A 15,832-nucleotide genomic window follows, 5' to 3' on the forward strand; every position below is an offset into this window, starting at 1 on the left:
GCCCTGAAGGTGCCTGGAACCAGAGCAGGGACTTGGCACCGACTGCAGCTTTGTGGGGGGGACTCTCATCTCTGCAGCCCCTGCCAGACCTTGGGTGCTGCAGGGTCCTAGCCCATCCTGCATTTGACAGATGAGGAAACTGAGGCTCAGAAAGGTGGAGTCACTTGCTCAAGGCTACACAGCTAGGTGAGGGGCCAGATGGGGATGTGAGCTCTGACCTGCCCGACCCCCCAAGTCTGTGCCACCCCACCCTACATCCAACTCTCTTTCTCTAGTGAACTCAACTGCTCTGTGCCTCAGTTTCCTCATCTGTATAACGAGGGTAATACTAGTACTCTCCTTAGGAGGGCTTTTGAGGATGAAATAAACTGATATATACACTACACACACACACACACACACACACACACACACACGCACATACAGCACTTAGCTTAGTGCCTGGCACAAAGTAAGCCCTCAACGCGTGTTAACTATAATGCGTATTAATTATTATTAATAATATTACTAATAATAATATCAACAAAATACTGCTATTAGTATCAATTAATCATATAAATAATATTATAATAATATCAACAGTATATTGGTATACTAGGCAAACTTCTTTCCTCCAACCCATGGGTCAGTTGGCTCTGCTCCTTTAATCAGAGCTGTATCCCTATGGGACTCTGTCCAGACCTCCAACATCCATTTATGAAGGACATTGAAAGGGACCTGTGATGCTGAGTGTAGGCTTAGGAGTTGCTTCCTGGGTCTTGAAGGTCTGAGTCCTCTGAGGACAGGCATGTCCATTTTCTGCTGACTGCTGTCACAAAAGCTCCAGTTCTCTGACCCACACCCAGCTCTGGCCAAACAAGACATGTTGGAACATTTTTGTCCCCATTTCCATCCCCTGGGTCTAGGTGTCCCCAGAACTTACAGTCCCTCCCACCCTCCCCCATCACACCAGCTGCACAGAACCACCCACTGTCCCAGAACATTCCACACCTATACCATCTCCAGCCTTTGCATATACTGGTTTCTCTGCATAGAAAGTCTTCCCTCACTTCCCACCTGGTGGAATGAATGTTCTGAGGACCAACTCAAACATTTCCTTCTCGATGACACCTTGAACCCAGATCTGTCTGCCCTGACCGAGCACAGAGCAGAGGCTCCCGATGCTTGTCCTGGGCATCACCGTGTGCTCAGCTTGGCACACCTGCCCATGTTGTCGCAGTTGTCAGGACACCCTGCCAGGTGGGCTTTATTATCTCTATTTTCCAGCTGGGGCTCAGGGAAGAGAACTGACTTACCTAAATGAACACATCTAGAAAGCACCAGAGCCCAAACGGAGACCCAGATATTGATAGAGTCCCAGGCGACCTCCTTTCCATGTTGGGCTCATATGAATCCAGATCATTTCTTCCCTAAAGGCAGCAGGGTGTGGTGCCCTGTGAGTTTGCACTCATATTTGTCACTGATCCAGGCCTCAGATACTGAAGTTCTGGGCACTGCCCAGGTGCATAGGCAAAGGAACAGACACACAAACACATCCATGTGGATACTGGCATGTTCCCAAAGACGTTAATGAACACATCTGCTGTACTCCAAATTTGTGTCTACATTCAGCCCCATTTGCTGAGCCCTGATTTATAAACCCACCTGCCTCCTGGACCCCTGCTACTGATACCACACGGGATCCTCAGACTCAGTCCAGATGGGCCCAGGGTGGGTGGGGCAGGGGACAGACCCATCTCAGAGACTGGCTTCTAACTCCTTCCCCTGAAAACCTTCCCTCTATGAACCCTAGAAACATTTGATCAAATATAGCAAAAAGGACAGGGACATCCCTAGGGAGTGGAGAGGAACCGACAACCAGGGTGGCAAGTGTAAGAACTGGGGTAGCAGCTGCCATGCTGGGGGTGGGAGTGAGACTGTAAGTCTTGGTAACTTGAGGGCTCAGGCATAACATTCTCACAGGGCAAACGAGGCCTCGTGCCCACGGGAGCCCAGAATTTGGATATTTGGTCCCCATATAGAGCTGGGACATTTGAAGAGCTATACCCTCAGTGAAAGAGTGTATTAGAAAAAAAATCCATTAGGAGGAAATTCCATTGCAGGGAAGCGTGTCTGTCTCTGTCTGGACCCTGGGTAGAGCAACAACAAAGGGTTTTCTGGGGAATTTGTAAATAGACCTGCACCTCCTTTGGGCTGAGGGTTTTAATTTACCCCATAAGTTTGATTTCTGAACTTAGAAGCCAAGGAACTAATCCATAACTGGTGCCAGGCTGATGATACTTCTGGAGCATCTGAAGTAGCCAATCCAGAATAGTTCAGTGGGCCACACCCTTCACTCAGGCTGTACAGGATTCCCACAGAGAAGGCCCCAATGAAGAGGAGCTCAAAAACCAAAATTCGAAGACCAGTTAAGAATGGACGTAATGCATGAGAAGTAGCAGACAAAAAAGAATAGGAAGAGAATCTAAAGAACCTCAAATAAAAGAACGATTCCAAGGGAAACTCTAAGGTAAGTATGTTTAAAATAAAGACGTAAAAGAAAGAATCAAAATCATTCTGGGGGAGGGATGAATAGGTGGATCACAGAGGACTTTGGGGGCAATGAAAATATTTGTGTGCTATTATAATAGTGAATACCTGTGATTATACGTTTGTCCAAACCCATAGAATGTACAACACTAAGAACCCTAATGTAAACTATGGAATTTGATGTTTATTATTTGTCACTGTAGGTTCATCAAAGGTACCACTCTAGGAGGTGGGCATTGACAACAAAGGAGGCTACACGTGTGGGGGGTGGAGCAGAGGGGATATGGGAAATATCTTTACTTTCCTCTCACTTTTGCTGTGAACCTAAAACTGGTCTTAAAAAATTAAGTCTTTAAAAAACCATAAGAATGGAACCAAATACTATGAAAAAAGGAGCAGGCATATTGGAAAAGAAAATATTTCCCTAAAAATGAAATATATAACCTTTGAAATAAAAGCTCAATGAATGAATAAAGTAGCAGATGAGGCAAAGCTAGGAAGAAAATAAGTAAACAGGAATGTAGACAAAAGGAAATTATCCAGAATATAGATCAGAAAAGTAAATTTGTGGAAAATATAAAAGTGAGATTAAGAGATATTAGACTGGAATAATATGATTCATCATACATGAAATAGGGTTCTAGAATACAAGAAAACAAGGAATGAAACAGGAAATAATCAAATCAATAAGAACCCAGAATTTATGGAAAGATGATTTTCAGATTCAAGAAGCCCTATGAATCCTAAGAAGGCCTTGAAAAAAATCTATGTTTATATCTAGACCTAGATCTACTTCTTGATCTACTGATACCTATATCTATACCTGTATCTACATCAACGGGAATTGATAAACTACAACTACAAACATAATGCTGAGAAGAAAGAAAAAAACAGACACAAATGAGAACATACTGTATAATTCCATTTATAAAAAGTTCTGAAACAGAAACAACTAATCTATAATGCTAGAACTGGTTAGAACTGGTGGAATGGTAGTGAATGGAAGGGAGCATGAGGGACCCCTGGATATACATTAAAAACAAGTTTATATTTTATAAAAGGCAACGAGAGAAAGAAAAGATCAGTTGAGAAAGACAGATAGACATCTGACTACTCCACTGTGACAATAGAGACCAGAAAACACTGGAATACTATTTTTGGTGCCAAGTGGAATAACTAACTACCAAAGGAGAATTTTAGTTCTAGGTAAACCATCACTCAAAACTGATAAAGAGGGCTTCCCTGGTGGTGCAGTGGTTGAGAATCTGCCTGCCAATGCAGGGGACACGGGTTCGAGCCCTGGTCTGGGAAGATCTCACATGCCGCGGAGCAACTAGGCCCGTGAGCCACAATTACTGAGCCTGCGCGTCTAGAGCCTGTGCTCCGCAACAAGAGAGGCCGCAATAGTGAGAGGCCCGCGCACCGCGATGAAAAGTGGCCCCCGCTTGCCACAGCTAGAGAAAGCCCTCGCACAGAAACGAAGACCCAACACAGCCATAAATAAATAAATAAAAATTAAAAACAAGAAGAGTAATAAGATATCTTTGTAATGATCTTACATTTAAATAAAAACTGATAAAGAAAAAAAGATATTTCAGATTAAAAACTGAGATAATTTACCAGATCTTACTAAAAGAATGAATAAAAGATCACTTCAGAAAGAAAGACATTGAGCTTAAAAGGAAGGAATAGGATGAAAGCAGGACAAGCATGTAGAACTATTTGTGTACTTGGGATAAATCTAATTGCTTATTGCCTATATGAAACAAGAGGAAAACCAACAACAATAATAGTAAGAACTAAGTTGGGAGAAGTAGAAAAAGAAGATGGAATCATAGCACTAGATAAAACCAACATTAAGATGGGAGATTAGAGTTAAGGTATTTGATGATCTTGGTGTTGTTCAAAGGGAGGGCAGAGATGTTGATTTGCTTTAAACTGTATTAAGTCTAAATAAGTGCACATTTCATTTTAAGGTAATTAATAAATGGAGAGAAATAGGGTGCAGACTTTTGCAACCAATAGAAGCAGAAAGGTAATGAAGGATATTTGATCTATACAATGGACAGAAGCAAATGAGTCAAAAAGAAAACAAAGGAAGAAGCAAAGGAGAAAATCGGGGTAGATAGAAAGCACAGGAAAGATGAAGGGATCCGACTCTGCTAGCTGTCATCTTGCGATTTTAGTTAATGACTCCACTCTGCTGAGTCTTGTTTTCCTCACCAGCAAACTGGAGACCACGGCATGTTTTGTTAAGGGTTATGATCGCATATCCATCTAAGGGCTGCCAGGAGGATCAGTGCAGTGAGCCCAAGGGCAGGGAGTTGCTGTCACCGTGATCACAGTTGCTCTGGGCCAGGCATGTCCCATGTGTGTCCTGAGCACCACCTCACTTCCCCTCCCAACAGCCCCATAAGGCAGGTACCACAATCATCACTGCTTTGCTGGTGAGGACACAGGCTCGGGGGCGAGAGGCTTGCTGAGGTCACACAGCTCGGGGAATGGCCGAGCCTGGACACACACTCGGGTCCTCTGACCCTGAAGCCACTTGTTGACTCAGACTGTGCAGCTGACGTCACCTCTCTGGGCCTCGGTTTCCTAATTTGTGCATTGTGGGCGCACAGGGCAGTTGTGAGGCTGGGCAGAGATGAAGCACGTGAACCCTCAGCACATTCCCAGCACGGGTGGGTGACAGGTCAATAAGCGCTGTTATCGCCTGCATCGTACAGACAAGGGACCCAGGGCTGAGACAGGCCGGAGTTGGCACGACCTCCTGGTCTGATCTGACTCATAGGATCAGGGCCCCAGCTGGAGTGTGAGCCCCAGGATGGGGCCTGGGGGGCCTGGTTCCACAGACTTACACCAGGGCCGGTCTGGGCGATGGGCGAGTCAGTGAATGAGTGAAGGAAGGAAGGAAGGGTCCTTGGTCCTTCTCCATGCACCCATTATTCCCATAAGAGTGTTCTTCACACCCAGAAGCCTCCCTAGCAGAAAGCAGCTCTGAGATGCCTCAAGGCTGCAGAACATGGGCAGGTGCTTCATTAGAACAAACAAGGCTGTCTGACGTCGAGCTTGATTTTTCTCCTTCCCACTGATCACCACTTGACACGTACTACGACTTCATCCCTATAGCCTGTGACCCCCAGCATAACGCCGGCTCCATGGAGCAGGGAATTTGGTTCCTGCTGGGTCTCACCTGGCAGGTGTGTAGGAAGGTGACATCATTTGACCTTGAAGTGACATCACCTCTCTGAGCCTCGGTTTCCTCATCTGCAGGATGGGAGGATGGTGCCCCCCTGCAGCAGTTGTAGGGATACAACGAGACTCTGCCCGACCTGTCCTCAGTGCAGGGGACACAGGCAGGGGCAAGGGGCTGCCCTTCGCCTCTTTGCAACCAGGGACCTTGCGTAAGAAATGGATTTTTATGGACATTGCAGTGTGAGTATCTTCTTTTTTCTTTCTTCCTTTGATGATAAAGCTTTCTGCAGTCGAGCTTTATTTTATCAGAAGAATAAGAGATTATCAAATTAGCTAAGCAGCCCAACAAGGAGATTTCCAAAGGGACAAAGGAAGGAAGCATCTCTCCAAAGACGACCTCTGCTTTATCTTTATTCTTCACTTAGTCGATAACAACAACAACCATGGTTTGAACGTTTGCAGTGTCTCAGGTGCTGTGCTCTTGTACCCAAGTTCTTTCATTTATACCTGAGAGAGAGGCACCATCTCCCACTTAAGAAGTTACAAGATGGGGTTTGGAAAGTGTGGTGAAACCTGCTTGAGGACGTGGATGAGCTGAGACTCAAATCTCGGTCTGTCTGACTTTGAAGCCCCTGGTTCTTTGCTCCTTAAATATCCAGAAACCTCCAGTCCTTTCATTATCAAATAATCTTCCCTAACAGGAGTCATTGCATTGTGTGACAAGGATGTTTTAAATGTCCATGTTCAATTGTGTAGAAGGAAACTTGATCTCATTTCATGGGAGTCACTGCTGCCTATTTCTCCTTTCATTTTTATAACTTCTTCCTCTGTCTCCAAGGGCAATTTGTGACGATCAAGAACAAACTGAAGAATGTAGCAAGTATAAAAGGATTCTCAGCTGCTTCTCCAGCCACCTGTGGTTCCCCCACCCGGAGGCGGCCTGGGGGTGTCCTTGGCATCCTGGAAAGGTGAGCAGGGATCCTTTGGTCCAGTTCCCAGGGCACCTGCTAGGGCTGCCCCTGTGAGGCTGGACTTGCTGCGGGAGAGCAGGGGGCGTGGAGGAGTCCGGCCAGAACAGCCCCGCCAGGCAGAGCCCATGGAGGTGACCGGCCGGATGGTCACTTGGTCTCTGTGCCCAACACCATCAGCTGAGCTGGGAGGCAGGTAGGTCCTGGAACTGGTGGGGGTCCTACAGGTGACATACCCCAAGGTAACTTGTGGTCACAGATTACCTGGGCTGACCAGGGATCCCCTCCAGGTTCCTGATCCCCTGGATGAAGGTGCCGCTCAGCTCAGCTGCACGGAACTCACTGCTGTGCTCTCCCCACCTGCTCCTCGTTCCTGATAGGACGGAGTCTGCACTCCTCCCCACGGAGTTCAGGCCTTTGTGATCAGCTCAGCCTCCCTCTTACGCTGGTCTTCTCCTCCTGCCCCCGTGGCCAGTTCCATCAGGGCTGACTGGGGGAGGGGTTGGCTGTCACCCAAATGGTCAGGAGGGTCAGACACAGACAAGGGGATGAGGGACTGTCCATCACACCTGCAGGCAGGACCTCGTCAGTTGCGGTTTCCAACACCTTAGACAGAAAGAGACAGTTTAAGTGAGATGGACTCTAGGTAAGCAGACGTCTGGAAGCAGGAAGAAATTCCAGAATCCCAGGTGCAAATACACAGCAGTCAATCCACACGCTGGACAGCAGGGGCGGCATCCAGGTCATTGTCAGGGACCTGGATCCTCCATCCAGCTCCTCCAGGCACTCACGGAGAACTTTGGTAGGTCTCCCCTCCCTCCATCCCTGTGGGGGGTCAGACCACATGCTGACCTCTCATCAATACTTCAGCCGGTCAGGGTCAGTGCGGGGACCCGGAGACACGTTAACCCTCATGCACTTTGATCAGAGCAGAGTCCCGGCCCCGCGTCAGAGCCCGTTGATACTCTGTGCACAATTACACCAGTTTCCATACTTTCAGGCCCACCAGGTACTAAAGGCAGCGCACAGGGAGTGGGGGAGGGGCCGAGACGGGCAGACGCAGGCGGAGTCCAGGGAAGGAGTGACACCTGGGAGAGCGTCAGTGACGGGGTCACCGTGAGAAGCTCCGTGAGGACGTGGTGAGAGGCCGCCTGCTCATCACACCTCGTGGTTCTGAAAGGGACTGAAGTGGCTTCTCAAACCCACACTGCACAGCAAGATCCATGCATTCCTCCCCCAGCGTACGCTGAGCACCTACTGTGTGCAGGCCCTGTGCTGGGAGCTGAGCACGTGCTGAGGACCAGATGGGTCCCACCCTCAGTCTGGTGGGGGAGAAACGCAGGTCCAGAGGAGACCCCGTTACCCCTTGATGAGGATGTGCCTGAGCTGTGGGGAAACAGGTGGGGGTTGACTAAATCTGACCCTGACCTGGGTCTGGAGTGAGAGCTCCCGATAACCCGGGGAATTTGGGCATTTGGAGACCATCTTCACTTCTCAGGGGAGCTGACTGAGGTGGCCCAGATTGGGGGAGGGACTTGCCTGACATCCTGGACCTGGGTCTCCCCAAACCTGAGCTCTGTCCCCAGAATCACCTGGCCTCGGGGTCTCAGGGGACAATCACGGTGACAATGCCAACCCCCTTCCTCATTCCCAAGCCACATAGCAAACTTTCCCATGCCGACAGTAGTTACAACTCCAGAGGTTAATTTGTAAGGAAGACAGTGAAAATGTGTTATTTAAATAGTGATTATTAAAATCATGCTGGGGATTTGCTACATAATAGGTAATTATCTGTGACCTAATTGTGAAAACAATATAGTCAATTCCATTTAGCTCTTCCTGCTTCACCCAGGGTTTATTCTGGGGAGTGGCCCAGTCCGTTGCATCATAGATATTTGCTTAAAAATGTTTCTATTAAATCCAAACTGAAGTCACTTTTGGACATTTCTCTGAGAACATGCTGATTTTCTAAGACCTTGGCCCCAGGTGTCTGAGTGGAGACGCTGTCTCAGACTTGAGAGTTTTTTGCTGTACAAATTACTTCCCCCTCATGTGCAGCCAGAACATATTAAATCATTTATGCACTTAAACATTTATATAATTATTTGCTTATTGTTTCTTAGACTTTTATGTCCATTCATTCACTCGCTTCTTCAGTTTTTTTTCATTCATTTATTGGTCTGTAACTGGTTTCTTCACATGCTCATTTATGTGTTACTTTATTCATTCATTTTACTCCCATGCGTGTCCTTTCATCCACTCGTCCTTCCTTCCATTGTCCATTTGGGCACCCAGCTCCTCACGCAGTCACCAGGGATTTCTTCTTACATCCTTTCTTTCCTAGGTTCATTCATTCGCTCACTCCTGATGGTGTTCATTCATTCATCGCTTCGTTCATGCATGTATTCCATGATTCTTTGGTTCATTCATTTATTCAACAGTTCATGTGTTTTCTAATAAATTCATTCATCCACACATCATTTGACAAAATTCACTACTTTATTACTGTACTCTATGTATTGGATGTCCCTGCCACCGCCGTCCCCCCAGCATATTCATGGCATCTCAGTAGAAAGGGCCCTGTTATTATTATTATTATCGTAAAATGTAAAACACACACAGAGGAAAGCATACACATCGTAAATCTACAGCTCAAAGAGCTCCCAGTAATTGAACACACCATTGGGATGAGCGCCCACCCTAGAATCTGTCTGTGCTCTTCTCTCTCTCTCAGTTGTCATCTTAATTTTGGGTCCCGTGTTAGCAGAACTTAAGGCTTCAATGACTGCAATTAAGTTGGGAGGTGAAAAGAAACACTTGAGGGAGGAGGGGAAGTGAGCCAGGGAAGGGAAGCCCTCCAAAAAAGCCTGTGTTCAAACCAGGAGGTAGTGCTGCACACACATGCACAAGAAAGTGCCCCCCATCAGAACAGCTGGCTGCGTATTTACACACCAGCTACCTTGCCATTGGTCGCCAGAGGTCCCAGCTACCTCGCCATTGGTCGCCAGAGGTCCCAGCTACCTCGCCATTGGTCGCCATAGGTCCCAGCTACCTTGCCATTGGTCACCAGAGGTCCCAGCTACCTCGCCGTTGGTTGCCATAGGTCGAAGGCTCTTCCCAGGGCTGGGGCATTAATGCTGGGACAAGCAAGTTCTGCCACACAGGGTACTGGGGTAGGATTTGGTGATCAAAGAACACCCCCTGGGCAAAGAAACGCAGGGGCTGGTGGTTGGAAGTTGGTCCTGGACTGAAGTGGTAAAGGCAGGACTTTCAACGGTAGCCCGTCAGCAGGGTCACCAGTCCCACCACCTCTCCACTCCCTGCCTGTTTACCGTCCTCCATCCCAGCTTCACTTGGACTTATTGTCACGTTCGACTCAGAAGGATCCTCAGACACAAACGGGCCTGAGGGCTCTCTTTTATGCATTGGGGAAACTGAGCCCAGAGAGTGGAAGCAAAAGGTTCCAGATCACTCGGTCAGCTGTGCGAGGACCCAGGCCCCACCCAGGCCTCTGCTCAGATTGAGGTGACCTCTGACCTCACTTCTGAATTCTCTGCCAGAAACATTCACCAAGAACAAAACCAGCAAACAGAAGCTGCTGCCTTTGAAAAGCCAGAGGCTGATTTGCTCCGGGGGGCTGTCTTTGCTTTTTAGAACTCCTCCCCCGAACAGACATACTTAAAAGCCACATTTGCAGATGGAAGGTGCCCATCAGCCTCAAGGCAAAAGAAATGCATGTGATCACTTGTCCCGTGAACAGAGCATGCGTGATGTAATTACACCTCGCTAAAGTCCCATCTGGAGGATATATTATAGGAGGAGAGGGTTTGACCTGGGACGATTCAGTCACCATATATGCACTTCAGTGCCTACACTTACTTCATTTAAATTGAGAAAGAGAACATAGCCTTTAAAGGTTACCTTCCTTCAAAATGTTCTGGGTCTGTGCCGTGTGAGCACATGGGGAACGTGTGAAAGTTTGGTGTTTGTCACGTATCTAATCCCATCCTCTGGTCTTTCTCCACTGCTGCAAAGACCCAATTTTCTGCAACTCATCACCAGCAAATTCTCTTTGCAGCCTGAGTTTGCCATTTTCATCTCCTTGAAGAGACTGGACACAGCTCCTGGGCCAGGGCACACGAGGCTAGGCAGCTGAGAGATTATATTTCAGCTCTGTCATTTCCGACATGGACTACTAATAATAGCTACCATCTCCTGAGGGCCTACTATGTGCCAGGAGTGGTGCTGGGGGCTTCGGACAAACATTCACTGCAACCCTGCAACGTGGAGGCTTATTTATTCTCCCACCATTGCCTCCTGCCTGGATTATGTCCAAGCTGCCCAACTGGTCTCTCTGATTCCACAGCTCTGCTTGCCTGTAGATCCCATCCCACCCCTGCCTAGGGACACCACAAAAAGGGACGATCTTGCTCTCAGAGTGAATTCTGGCCACTGAGCAAGCAGAATGGGTGCAGAGAGGGTGCTAAGCCCCTCTCTGTTTTCTGGTTTAGGAGGGGGGCAGGCAGTGAACTGGCATGGCCTGGGTGCCCTCAGCCTGGGAGGAAGGAAAGTGCATCCTGGCTGGCTGGCACTTCGTGGCTGGCTCTAAGTGCCCATGGGGAGAGTGATGGGTCAGATCGTCAAAGGGAATTGACCTTTGGGTCATCCTTGACCCTTGGGTCAGGAGTCATCTGGCTCACCCACCAGATGTATCTGGGCACCTGCTCCCTCTTGAGGTCACATGATCCCTTGAATTACAGTAAGAGCTATCTGTGTTGAGCACCTACTGCAATCATGTGACAAATACCTACTGAGTGCCCACTAGGTGCTGTACACTGGGGCTACAGCAGTGAACCCCACAAAGCTGGCAATGACAGAGATGGGCCAGCTGGCTCCAGCTGTGTCCACTGTGCTTGTGGCCTCTGTAGCCACGTGAGAGCTCCCCTTTCACTCTCTGGCCCCTCCTGCTGCACAATTTCAGGCACTCCTCTCCTTCCCTCCTTTCACATCCTGGTCCTTGCTCTTTTCTCTCTTTGGAGCTGGGGCTGGGGGTCGGGGGGAGGGAAACAACAGGCACATGGAGGACGAATCACAGAGCCAAGTGGGGTCTTCTTCCTGTTTCTTCCCCTAAGAAATGGGCAGTTTTACGCGAATTAATTTAAGCACAGCCCATCACTAAAGAAGAAAACAAAGCCGGTTAGATTCATTTTCTTGGTCAGCTTGTTCAAGCCTGGTATTAATCCATTCATCAGCTTAGTTCATCAGGAGAAATCACGCTTCTTCAGGAGTTTTCTAACTGCAAATAATGCCTCATTAAGTTAAACATATTAACCTGAGAACAGTATTGATGTCAGACAGGCTGATGAATGTCATTATAGGGAATGAGCACTAGCCCTCGAGGGACCCAACCAGCCATTAGAAACTCTCCGCAAATGCACTCAGCTATTATCCCAAGGATGTGGAATCTTGAGGGAGGGAGGGAGATGGGAAAGGAGCTGGTGTGGAGCTGCGGTCATGCCGGGGAGCGGTGCCCTGATGAATCCCGGCATCTTTGAATGCTGTGAAGGCCACATGGCCAAGGGAGGCACCATGTGTGTGACATGACTCATTGTTGGGTCCAAAGGGAGGGACGCTGGGATTAGCCTCTAGAACAGGAGGGAGGGCAGGAGGGTCAGAGTTCAGGCAACAGGACACTGGGTCCTGGTCCCAGGTCTCCTCATCACAGTGGACGAGGTTTGATTCCAGCCCATCTTTACTAAGCCGAGTGCTGTGTTGGGACTTTCACATGCATTATATTCATGCAACCCTCACAGAATCCCAGGGAAACTGAGGCTCAGAGGAGTTAAGGGGCTTTCCCAACTTAAGGTCATGAGTGAGTGGGAGGGAGGTCATGAGTGAGTGGGAGGGAGGTCATGAGTGAGTGGGAGGGAGAGCTGAGACTGAGATCTAGGTTGGGTGACCCTGGGGGAGGCTTCCTCTCCCAGCCCCCCACTCCCACCCCCAGCCTCACCCTCCTGGTGGTCTGTCTTCAAAGCCTCCCGACTCCATCCTCCAGGACCCTGTAATTCCTCAATTAAAGCTGTGTGGAGAAGCTCTCTCTTCACTACCATACAAGGCACACTGATCGCAGGGTTTAGGAGAGACCCTGGCTTCCGTACGGCCCAGGAGCACACCCGCTGTGAACCCCCAGGGCCAGCTTTAGTTCTGAGTGAACTGAAGTTCCCAGCACACGGTGTGCCTGCTGTGAGCTGAGCTGAGCTCCTGGTCCATCCAACTGGACTTGGGCTTTGGGGAAGGGCCAGGCAGGCGGGAGGCAGAGGAGCAGAGGTGCCCTTCCTGATGTGCAGCCCAACACCCATATCCCACACAGCTTCCCTTGGGGTCTGGCACACGCCTGGTTTCAAGGCAGAGATGACCTCGCCATGGTCTTCCATGTGAGTGGGGCAAATGAGCCCAGGGCACTGGAGAAAGTCCAGTCCCAAAGGCAGGGAGAGGGAAGAGTGGGAAGCGTCTGGAGACAGAGGCAGAGTCACGGGGAATGACACAGAGAAAGTCTGGCAGACAGCATGGAAGAGATGCCTGGGCCAGAGGAGGGTTCTGTATAAAGGGCCAGGTCAGCTGGTCCAAGGTGAGGTAAGAGAGGGGAAAAGTAGAAATGTTTATTTCCAACTATCCAAACCTCTAGCTGACCCTCTGCATTTTCCTCGTCACTGATTTATGAAGTAATGGACACATGGAGGCACATGTTTTGGCCATCATGTTGGAGAACTCATTTGACTCTAAAAATAAAACTGTCCCTGAGAGGCAGTTGTTATTAGCCTCACGTGTCAGGTGAAGAAGCTGAGGCCCAGAGATGCTGAGTGCCTGGCCAGGGTCACAGAGCTCGAAGGAGCCTGGATCCACAGTGGGGGCTGCCTGAGCCCAAGGGCCATGACCTCCCCGCTGGCCACGTTGCATCTCACATCAGCAGGTCCAGATGGACAGCGTCTGTTTCCCCTGCAAAGTACAGACATCTGGAAAATGTCTGCTTCTGGCCCCTCTCCCTCCTCAATTTGGCTCTTAGGCAGAATGGGTCTCATAGGCAGGAGAAGTGAAGACCTAGGAACTCTTGCCAGCCTTGCCTGTGGAGAGGCAGGCTCTGCCACTGTGAGTCGGCACAAGCTCGAGGGACCAGGCATAGACCTGTGGGGACTCCTCTGATCTGGAGCTGGTGCTCCCCCTTCGCCCAGCTATTCAGGGAGGGGTGTGAGTTCCCCTCACCGTGGGCACCTGCTCTCACTCGGTGCATTTTTATTTCAGTCGACAAGTGTAATTCATTTAAGGCTCTCTGCTGGTTATTTCATGTCTCCAAAGCATGCTCTTCATGGAAAGATCAATTGCAAGAGAACACCTAGTTACCGAGGACTATAGTCCGGGACACAGTCTCTCAGAGAGCTCTGAGGAACTGCTTGGAAGAGGCAGGGGGAGGTGAGCATATATGTGGTTTTGGAGAAGGGGTACATGCACTCACACACACATCTTGGTAGAAGGTTGATGCTAGTCACGAAGCACACATATCTCAGCTAAAGATTTTAGTGCTTTTCTTTTTTTTTTTTTAATTATAAATGCTTTATTTATTTATTTTTTCACAGAGGAAGCTTGGTGGTGGATATGTAGCCATTTGATGTTTTTATGACTAAGAGTTAAAGTTCAGGCTCTCTTTCTTATAGAATGTAAATGTGCACCAACACATGTATATGTAATTGTTATCAAAATTAAGCTTAGTCACTAAAAGAAGATTCGCTGTCTGAACTTTCTTCTGTATTTTTTTCACCTTCTACATCAGGCACTGGGGCATCTGGCCTCTCGAGAAGATCTGGGTCTAGTCCTTCTGATATCATTTTGTTTCTTATTACCATCACTGGAACACCCACTTGAACCATTTTGAGATATCTGGCATATCTTATGTCCTTGGCTACAGTTAAGATATTTTCTGGTGTTACTTCACTTTCCTGTGGCCCAGAGTCCTGTAAACTGTTCTGTGATTGCTCTGCAGTGGTTTCAGAATGTGTTTCATTTGTGATCCTAGTGACACTTATAGGAGATACTTCAAATATGACATCATCTAGCCCTGGGATAGATGGCAACTTTGCATCTAAAATATTGAGAGTTGTTTCAATTTGCTGGATACGAAGAGAAAGGTCTGCCAGCTTCTCCTCACAAACTGCAGAAAAGGGGTTGAGGAACTGTACAGTGTGCACCACAAATTGGTTTAGAAATGCCACCGTTCTTTTCTGTTGAATAGCTGGCACCTTAGTCAGGTCTATGCCTGACCCCGTGAGAGGAAGCCCATCCTCATCCATCTCCTCAGCGGGTGGGGGACCCAGGGCTCACCCACAAACCCCTCCCCGACCGGCCCCGCCCAACCCGGTAATAGCGTCCTACTGCTTTTCTAAGTATGGGAAGATGCAACAAATTGGGTTGTCTTTGGCTGGGGCTGGGTTGTCAATCAAGGGAGGGTGGGGTTTGGAGACAACTGTCCTCCTGCTGCCACCAGGCCACGGGATCTGCAGGGTCACCGCCACTCAGCCCAACCCTGCCCTCGGGTGGAGAGACGGCTTGGCTGGGGCGTCTGCGCTGTTGGTCACCAGCCTCCAGCTCTGCTCAGCATGGGCTCAGCCTTCTGGGCAGCTGTCCTGTTGGCGGAGTTGGGCATTTTGTGTTCTGGGAGGCGTAGCCTGTCTCTTCCTGCTCTCCTGGGGAGCCTGGGGGAGCTGAGGGCTCTGAGGCAGCAGGAGAGACCTGCCAATGAGACGAACGAGCAAGGCCAGCATCCCAGGGCTAGGTCCCTGAGGCACCTAACGGAGCCCAGGCATGCCCCAGGCCCACGTCAGCCACAGTCTTGTAGGCTGTCAGGAAGTACAGGGACAGGGTTTGCTCAGACGTGGGGGCCTGGGGTTGGGAAAAGGCGGAGTCTTTGGGAAATGACCGAGCTGCTCCCGCAGTTCAGGGTAGGGAGCGGGCTGGGCGCTGCCGGGGCTCTCTGGGTCCAGGAGAGTGCAGGCCACCGCCAGGGTCCAGGCTCTGTCACCAAGGGCTCAGCCTCTGCAGCTACCAAGACCTGGGTTTGAATCCCACCTCTGACACTGCCCGCCTGT

The 15,832-nt window shown here is 49.1% G+C and overlaps 1 pseudogene; it reads right to left on the reverse strand.

Annotated features, from left to right (window-relative positions):
- Positions 1-14,455: 14,455 nt before the first annotated feature.
- LOC137760937 (WASH complex subunit 3 pseudogene) lies at positions 14,456-15,070 on the reverse strand (annotated as a pseudogene).
- Between the last annotated feature and the right edge of the window lie 762 nt (positions 15,071-15,832).

This window comes from Eschrichtius robustus, chromosome 3 (assembly GCF_028021215.1).
Source record: "Eschrichtius robustus isolate mEscRob2 chromosome 3, mEscRob2.pri, whole genome shotgun sequence".
Lineage (NCBI taxonomy): Eukaryota > Metazoa > Chordata > Mammalia > Artiodactyla > Eschrichtiidae > Eschrichtius > Eschrichtius robustus.